The sequence below is a fragment of the Eucalyptus grandis genome, chromosome 4, assembly GCF_016545825.1.
Source record: "Eucalyptus grandis isolate ANBG69807.140 chromosome 4, ASM1654582v1, whole genome shotgun sequence".
In the NCBI taxonomy this organism is placed as follows: Eukaryota; Viridiplantae; Streptophyta; class Magnoliopsida; order Myrtales; family Myrtaceae; genus Eucalyptus; species Eucalyptus grandis.
The window spans coordinates 2,291,655-2,300,540 of NC_052615.1; the positions used below are offsets into that span (position 1 = coordinate 2,291,655).

Genomic DNA, 8,886 nt, shown 5'->3' on the forward strand with positions numbered 1-8,886 from the left:
GGATGGTGAGAAGAGATATATTTTACATCCTAGAGGGGCTATAATTGGAGATACCATTGTTTCTAGTACAGAAGAACCCCAGTTAGATTCAGGCATGATACACTTTTTCGTTATTGGGAGAACCCAAGTACTCTCTTTCGGATCCAGGAAACAGCTCTCAAAGATCTTTTTTCCTTTTGGAAGATAGAGGAGCGAAAAAATCAACCTATTGATATTGGAAGACCCAAAAGATTCTTCCAATGTATCATTTCTGGGAATACCATCAATATCTACTGGAGGAGCAGCAATGAAGGCAATAATAAATACAGAAGTTGCGGTCAATAAGGTAGGGATCATCAAAACACCAAACCATCCAATGTAAAGACGGTTTTCGGTGCTGGTTATCCAGTTACAGAAGCGAGTCTCATCTAAGACAACTAAATGCACCCCGAGGTCCTGCCGAGGAACTGGGGGACCTTCTCGAGCACAGGATAGGCAATTGAGAGATAGAGCTAGCCTATTCGTTATGGGGAATCAATGCTCCGGGCCGAATAAAGCTTACCAGCGGTCTTTCTCTCGTAAAGCCAAAGACGCCCCAGAAAAAAATCATTGGCTTATCAAATTATCTATCGAGCCATGAAAAAGATTCAACAAAAGATAGAAACAAATCCACTATCCATTTTACATCAAGCAATACGTGGAGGACCATCCCCATGGGGGTGGTGAAGGGAGAGCCCCAATTGGTAGAAAAAAACCCTGGCATTCATCTTCTGTGATTTCAGGAACGGGAAAGAAAGAAGGAGAATCCGCTCTAAAACTAGGGATCTAAGGATGGTTCTTTGGTGGGAAATCCACCAAAGCGAAAATCCCACCGTTAGAACATCTAAGTAAGAGGAAAGCCTAGCAATTGGTCTTGCACACTAACTCATGAGTCAACCTAGGAAAAGAACTGCTTCAGCCTTTCACTCCTCACGTCGGGAAGTGGGAATAGTAGGCAATCGATGACTGAAATTACTTTCTTAGAAAGATTGCGTAACGAGGCCACCCTATATCTATTCAGGTGTGGAGTGGGAGAGGAGAGAGGGGATGAGGGCTCCTTTCGTATTTTTCGCAGGTTTACAAGTAGTGATTGAGATTGCAATTGCCCTATGAAGACTCGCTTTCGCTACGGCTCCGATGGGTTCCCTTAACCAAGCCACTGCCTATGAGTCGCCAGCTCATTCTTCTATATGTGGAGCAATTAGGCATAAATTGATACCAACTCCTCAGAATTTGGTAACTTCAACTCCATTAACAGATTCACCTCTTATTCAACCAATAAAAATGGGTGCTTCTACTTCACTTCGAAAAGAAAAAAGTAAGCAAAATGAATTTCAATCAAGAAACGAGCAAGAAATAGTCATTCGTGAACCATTTAGGTTGAGAAGCATTTGAGTAGAAGGAAGATCCCTTCACAAGCTGACAAATTGTTGGACGATGATCAAAGGGGGCACAAATAGAGATTAAGGAAGGGGGCGGGGAGAGTAGCTAATATGAAAATTTTTATTTGGTTATGGCTGTCGTCAGCTCTTATCAAGGTAAATCCCTCTTTTTAATTGTATTTATGAAAACAATTCGCCTATGAAAAAAAGGGGTCTGTGCACCAATATCTGACATCGCCCGAACAATTCTAACTAAGGATTCTTGTGGTTCCGGAGGATCCAGCTACACTTTCACTAGTGATTGTAAGCTAGGTGCCCTTAAATGACAAGAGGGGAAGAAGCTGGTCAATGATACTCGAACATGTACTTGTTTTGAGTGCCTATTTATTTTCTATTGGTATCTATGGATTGATCACGAGTCGAAATATGGTTAGGGCCCTTATGTGTCTTGAACTTATCCTCAATGCGGTTAATATAAATTTTGTAACATTTTCAGATTTTTTTGATAGTCGACAATTAAAAGGAGATATTTTCTCCATTTTTGTTATAGCTATTGCAGCCGCTGAAGCAGCTATTGGGTTAGCTATTGTTTCGTCAATTTATCGTAATTCCTGTTTCAAAAATAGATAATTTTGTATCTAACTGGATAAAGGCGGGCGCAGATCTATGAATAGGAGATGTTGTACTAGTATCTACAGGACCCAAATTGTCAACAGGCTCCCCAAGAACGTTGAAAATTCGTCCGAGAGTAGCTCCACCGACAGGAACACTGAGAGGAGCTCCCGTGTCAATCACTTCCATTCCTCTCATTAGACCATCTGTAGCACTCATAGCTACAGCTCTAACTCGATTATTTCCTAATAATTGCTAATGCTCGCAGGTTGGTGCGATGTATTCCACCAGTTGACTAAAGACTTGATTATTGGTATATCCATCGGTCCAAAGACGGATTGAAATAGAAGCCGGTTCGACAGGAAGCTTTTGAAAACACAATGCACCAAGGTAAATATTCCTACGTACAAGAAAAAAAAAGTAAATATAAGCAAGACTTTTACCCCAAGATTGGTCGATTAGTCATCCTGGCTTGAAGCGGGCTCAACTCAAAAGATCAACCGTATAGAGTTTTCACTCTGGTTTCTATGTATTACCCTAACGGGTGATTGAGCAAAAATCAGTGGATGGTTAGGAACACCAAAATACATAAAGGATTAGTAATGGAGATTTTTTATGTAAATTATCCAAAAATAATTTTTACATAAGATAAAAAGAATAATAATTGGGACTTTAAGTTAGTAGAAATGATCAAGTAGTACTACCCACAATTCCGATTCAGAGTATGCTCCTATCCACAGATTCAAAAATGACTATCAGGAACGAAATAATCCTTTTTTTGAAACCCCCCTTTTTCAGAAAGAAGAATAGGAACTAAAAAAATGGGTCCGGATCTCCTGCGGGAATGATTTGGAAGATCCAAAACCAAAAATAGTGGTATTTGCTAGGTGTGGGGGACAAAGAAATTGTTGAAGTTACCATTTTTTTATCTAGTATCAACCCATTTGATGGTAAAAAAGATCTTTTGCAGGAAGGTATCATTCTTTTTCTTTATTTCATCTTTTTATTCATTCAATTCACAGTCACGGACGAAAGAAAGGGAAAGACTTCAATATCGTCACTATCCTCAATATCGATATCATCAATAAGAAAACCTTTAGGCTTGTTATCCAGGAACTTGTTCAGAAATACTGTAATGAAAGGAACATAGGTATTTGTCGCTAGGTATTTGACCAAATAGGATCGTCCAGTTCCTATAGAACCTATCACTAAAATACCCCTAGAAGGGGATAAACCAAATGGATCCATATCCATAGAAAATAAATCGATATATTATAAAATCTATATAGTATCCACATCCAGACCTCTTTTTTTTTTTTTTCATAGTAGGGCCCTTTTCTAATCTAATTTTTGAATTTCTTAATGAAGCGGCTTTTTTTTTTCTTCCATTTTTCAAGAAAGATGAGTTTTGGTTTTTTCCCTTTCCCTCCACAAAAATCCATTAAACTTATGAAATAAACTTCTCATTGATGTATTGTTTCCAAATGTTCGGGAGTTCCCCTATTCAATCCTTTTCCAAGCATATTGACTAGTGATTGGGAGGCCCCAATTCTTGACTGGAGGGGATTGTTTGCTTCTGCTGGGAAAAAATTCAGCGAGTTATATCAGCAAAACGAAATAAGAGATTCATATAGATCCTCTGTTCATGGATTAACGAAAATGCGCAAAAGCTCTAATTTGCCTCTGCCATTCTATGAGTCTCTTCCTTTTTGCGTATGGCATCGCCACTCCCTTTGGCAGCATCCACTAATTCGGAACTTAATTTGAAAGCCATATCATTAACCACAGAATTTAGTGAGCGGCGCCTTTTTTTTGGCGTAGCGGATGATTTTCCATTAATTCGATTGTTTTGGCAAGTCGGGAGTCTGTTTGTTAATACGTATATAAAAGCTTGTTTGTCTCCGAAGTGAGGGCGATTGAGAATTGATAAGAGTAGGGCTCTCTCGATAATGAGCTGGTAGAAAGGGGATTTCAGTAAATATTAGTTCTCTCCATCCGACAGCCAGCTATTACTGCTATCGTGGTCAGTCCAAGCTATATGAACCAGAGAAATGGCTACTTTCATCGACACCTGCCCTGGCTATCAATCGAATAGGCCGACAGTCGGCTATCAATTGACCCTCAAAGTGGCTCTATTTCATTATATTCCATCCATATCAAAATTCCATTCATTTAATATCCCTTTGGTGTCCATTGACATAAGAGATGTCGTTTTCTTACCATTGGTATTGATATCAATTCAGGACTCAATATTGACTTTATTTCAAAGACAAAAATCGAAAATTCTCCAATCCAAATATTTTCTATCTGTAAATTTATCTAGATTGAGAATATCATCATCTTCTAAATTAATAGGGATAATACCTCCTGGCATATTAATTAATTCACCTTTTTTATAACCCTTTGAGCGAAATGCGGCAAAAGGAAAGAAAATCCATGGACCGACCCCATCGTCTCCACCCCGTAGGAACTTGTTCGTTGTACAATGAAAAAAAAGTCTTTTTTCTCTTAAGTAAAAAAAAATTGGAATTGTAAACAGATATTTTTGGTCTTTATGAGAACCTTTTGAATCAAGTATTGTAGTGATTCAAATGGTTCTCGACAGCCTACATGAAGTAGGAAGTTTTCTTATCTTGTATTCTTACTTATTTTATGGACCCGAATCCATTAGTATGGAACATCTTCTTTTCCAAGTGAAATCCCCTAGTATATGAAAGGGTGAAAAAGTGCTTTCGTTGTTGTGGAATAAGAAGCCTTCGTATCTTAATGCATGTATTTAATTTATTCGGAGCTATTAGAGCGGGATCCACTTTTTGGGGAATATGAGTCGAAGCAATAACAAGAATATTTTGAGTGGAACATCTTTCACAATCCCTGGAGAGATAGTTCACTAATAGACCGAGGGAGTTCACGTTCTCATCATCTTTCGTAAAATCAAGTCCACCACGAAGACATTCATAAACTGCTCTACCGTAGTTCTTAGCGGATAACCCCAATTTCGGTTTAATAGTAATCAAAACAGCAAACTAGCAATAAAATTTCAATTGATTTTGAAATTATGAATAAAAAAAAAAATTAACCGAACGTTTTTCTCTTAATAAAAAGGGAAAGAAAAACAAATAAAAATCAAATAAAAAGGAAAAAGGCTTTGCAAAACGATCTAGAAAACAATCGATACAGTTTGATTCCTCGCCTCAATTAGTAGTACCTTTAGAGTCCACTTCTTCCCCATACTACGAGTGAAATTTCTCCGCCGATTCCTTCTAGTCGAGCCTCTCGGTCTGTCATTATACCTCGAGAAGTAGCTTTCAATTCGCCTCGACCATCAAATGAAATGTGAATAACCCGTCCTCCTCTCTTGAAACAAGGGGTCTTCTGGTTTTGTCGGTGCTTGAAACAATTTTGTCTTCTCCCTTCGCCTATCCTATAGGCGAAGGCTTGGCTTCGCTATCGCTCATGACTTGGTATAGAGTCTCGTGTCGTCGGCCTTCCCACCGTAAAGGCCTATTATATAGTAGTCGGCCTTTCGAATGCCTCCTTCCTTACTTTTTTGAGACGCCCTTTACGACTATAAAGGACGGGGCTCTTCACCTTGGAAACTTAGCTACTTAAGTACGACTCAAGACTAAAGTCAAGGCGAAGGGGGCTCCCGTGGCCGGGACATCTCGGCAGAATGCTTGGCCTCCTGCGCTGGAAGCGACACCCGAAGGGTGAGCTTATACCTCTTCCGGTTGATCTACACCATACTCTATTTCCGATAGGAGCAGTTGAGAATTGAATCCAATTTTTTCCATTATTTTTGTATCCGTAATAGTGCGAAACGAAGGCCCGGCTCCAAGTTGTTCAAGAATAGTGGAATAGTTTCCATACATCCCTTATCAGTGTATGGACAGCTATCTCTTGAGCACAGGTTTAGGTTCGGCCTCAATGGGAAAATAAAATGGAGCACCTAACAACGTATCTTCATAGACCAAGAACTACGAGATCGCCCTTTCATTCCGGGGTGACGGAGGGATCGTACCATTCGAGCCTTTTTTTCATGCTTTTCCCGAGGTCCGGAGAAAGCTGCAATCAATAGGATTTTCCTAATCCTCCCTTCCCGAAAGGAAGAACGTGAAATTCTTTTTCCTTTCCACAGGGACCAGGAGATTGGATCTAGCCGTAAGAGGAGCCCCTCATGAAATTTGTTCTTGAGTCAATCTTTTTAGTCTTTATTGGCTCGAGGCTCTTGAAACCAAACAATTCGCCACCAACTGTAGCGGCACCATCCGCTAAGGATGGTCTATTTTTTATTGGTATCCTTAGCGGATTGTTTCGTTAAACTGGAAAGGTACAACCTGTCAACTAGTTGATGAGAGTTACCAATTCCGCACTGCTGCTGATGTTTATACCTTCGTGACAGGTATGGACTTAACCCGTGCGTGAAAGCCAGGGCATATTCGTTGGTAAGATGATGTCTCGACCTAATCAATCTGCTGCTACTGATGTTTCGACCACTAGGATTAGTCGACGAAAGAGCCGTATGGACTTAACCCGTCAATTTGGAATTCAGACCGATCAACTATTTTTGGTTGATCTCATAGTTCCTACGGGGTGGATGAACGGGGCTAAGCGATCTGCCGAAGCTGTGAGATGTAAAAATACATCAGTAGGGGAGCGTTCCGCCTTAGAGGGAAGCACCCGCGAGAGCAGGGGTGGACGAAGCGGAAGCGAGAATGAGACCAGATACTCCTTCCTGGAAAGAACATGTGCTGGTTTGGTATGGGTCACAACCAAGATGCGCCATTACATGCAGTACTAGAAAACTCTCCTGATTTCCAGAATGAATCCCAAAAAGTACATCTTCGAAAAGCCCGGTGCATTCCTTTCATTCCCACCTTCATAGGAAAGATCGTAATAGAAGAACTTTCAAGTCCGCCGGGATAGTCCTACTTTGGTTATGTTGTACTCCGGTCTTTTTCGGGGCAATCAATCCTTCCCTTCTTTCCCCAAAGTTCGTGTCGCGGAGTTCTTTCGAATCAGCAGGGCGGTAAGTAGGTTAATTACTAGTACCTGCTCTTTGTCCCGATCGAGTGGAGTAAGGAGAAAGTGGGGCCTGTACCAATGTTTTAACATCGGGGAGTGAAATAGAACATGAAACCGTAAGCTCCCAAGCAGTGGGAGGAGACTACTAGGACTCTGACCGCGTGCCTGTTGAAGAATGAGCCGGCGACTCATAGGCAGTGGCGCCCGAGGAGGGGCTCGCGTCGATTAGCTAGTTGGTGAGGCAATAGCTTACCAAGGCCATGATCGCAGTTGGTCCGAGAGGATGATCAGCCACACTGGGACCGAGACACGGCCTGCTCCTACGGGAGGCAGCAGTGGGGAATTTTCCGCAATGGGCGAAAGCCTGACGGAGCAATGCTGCGTGGAGGTAGAAGGCCCACGGGTCGTGAACTTCTTTTCCCGGAGGTGGAATCCCGTGTGAATCAGCAAGGACCACCTTGCAAGGCTAAATACTCCTGGGTGACCCATAGCGAAGTAGTACCGTGAGGGAAGGGTGAAAAGAACCCCCATCGGGAGTGAAATAGAACATGAAACCGTAAGCTCCCAAGCAAAGTGGGAGGAGACTACTAGGACTCGACCGCGTGCTCATTGAAGAATGAGCCGGCGACTCATAGGTAGTGGCTTGGTTAAGGGAACCCACCGGAGCCGTAGCGAAAGCGAGTTTCTTCGGATGATGGGTCAATCATTTTTCCTATGAATGAAAATGAATCGAATCCTATCAAATATTTCTATTTCTCCTTTGAATTATTCATGGTGCTACCGTAAAAATACTTTATTTGAAGATGGTGATGGTGCAAATACATTCCGTGCTTTTAACCCAACTCAAGCTGAAGAAACTTATTCAATGGTCACCGCTAATCGCTTTTGCCTAATCTATGCAGAGTAGGCACTCTATTCAGCAATACGGGATGCCCCTGCATAACTTCTTGCAGTATTTCCCATACAATGGGCTCCTTTTCCCGAATTTTACTCTTAGCAACTCCTATGTTCGAAGCAAGATATGAAAAGCTATGAATTTTCCCACCATTCCCACTAAACTAAGCTTTTAAGTCCCCAAGCATTGTAGAGTTCCAGAGGAACCCCACTCATTTCGTACCAAACCACCCATGTCGATAGGAGCAACTCGTCCAAGTCAAGCCCCAGACAAAACTTTTTAGCTTTTCACAGAAGGAATTAGGTATACTAATAGGTAGTCCCCTAGCTTTTTGGTACTATATCTTTTCTATACCTAAGAGGGACTTCTCGAATGAGAATGAATTCATACCCGAACTAGGAGATCCAGCTTGACGCAGATTAGCCTTGTGGCATAGATAGCGATTCCTACAGAATAAGACATGTATTTGGATATTTCCCTTCAACTATACAATCGAGTATTCTTTATTTGACACGAATAGTTGAAGGGAATTCTCCGAAGAGAAAATGGATTATGGGAGTAAAAGTACACATAGAATACCAAAGGGAGTTATTCATGTTCAAGCAAGTTTCAACAATACCATTGTAACTGTTACAGCAACTCTCTTTAGCTCCTTCTTTTCTAGTCGTACATACGACTTTCATCGAATACGGCTTTCCACAGAATTCGATATGTATCCATGAGATCCAGTTGACCGAGCCTAATTCTAATTGTTTTGTTCCGAAGCAAAGATATCCACGGAACGGTTCGTACTATTCAGATATTCACGACCAAGAAGTACTGTATTCTCTTTCGAATAGGCCCTGAAAGGAGAAGGAAGGCTGGAATGCCAACAGGCGTCTAGTATTGAATTCGAAAAGGAACGTCGGCTCGAACAATTCCGTCTCCGTCTACAAAAACAACCGGAAATGTTTC

The 8,886-nt window shown here is 41.3% G+C and overlaps 1 long non-coding RNA gene across 1 annotated transcript in view; it reads left to right on the forward strand.

The window, feature by feature from the left end:
• The window catches only part of LOC120292879, a 16,468-nt gene extending 8,915 nt beyond the window's left edge, over positions 1-7,553 (forward strand). The window contains exon 2 of the long non-coding RNA XR_005550499.1: positions 7,464-7,553. This is a non-coding gene — a long non-coding RNA (uncharacterized LOC120292879). The remainder of the gene's footprint in view (positions 1-7,463) is intronic.
• Positions 7,554-8,886: the final 1,333 nt, after the last annotated feature.